Source organism: Ceratina calcarata, unplaced genomic scaffold (assembly GCF_001652005.2).
Source record: "Ceratina calcarata isolate Rehan_Ccalc_2016 unplaced genomic scaffold, ASM165200v1 scaffold408, whole genome shotgun sequence".
Classification (NCBI taxonomy): domain Eukaryota; kingdom Metazoa; phylum Arthropoda; class Insecta; order Hymenoptera; family Apidae; genus Ceratina; species Ceratina calcarata.
The window spans coordinates 6171-6789 of record NW_017164302.1 but is presented as its reverse complement, the minus strand read 5'-3'; positions in this window follow the sequence as shown (position 1 = coordinate 6789).

Genomic DNA, 619 nt, shown 5'->3' with positions numbered 1-619 from the left:
TATCGTTGAAAAAAAGTGGAACGCCCAAGTCGATACTTGTACAGGCGCAACTTCTCTCGTTTCTCACTCTTAGTGAAAACAATTTTATTATGGTCGTATTGAAATTCTTTGCGCTCGGTAATTCGGTGTCACGCGGCGATGCGAAATGAAATAATGAAATGACACAGTATGCTACGCACCCCATCGACGACCTGATCAATCTGCCCTACATAGACGTGATACTGGACATACAATGGTTCGGTGCGAGGCTGTGGCATTTTATTCGCAGCAAATGGTTTACAACTAGGAAGCTGCTGCGCGTACCAGTCGTCTTGAAGACTCAGTACAGATTCTCCTACGCGGTCTTATTCGTCAAAGCAAGTTACCCCCCTTGAAATATTTTAGATTTTAGTATAAACAGGAATGATTTTAATATAAATATCGCACTTTACTGGGTCAGTTTTGATACTTTGTAAGGTTCGCATGGCCAATTGTCAAATGAGTATCACTATTCCTTTCAATATTCTACATTTTGATTTCTCTTTAAAATCGTCCCTTATCAGATTTTGTGGCAGTATAAATATTCATTTAACCCTTTTAGTGCTGAGCAAAAATATCGTACCTATGTAAAGATTACTAG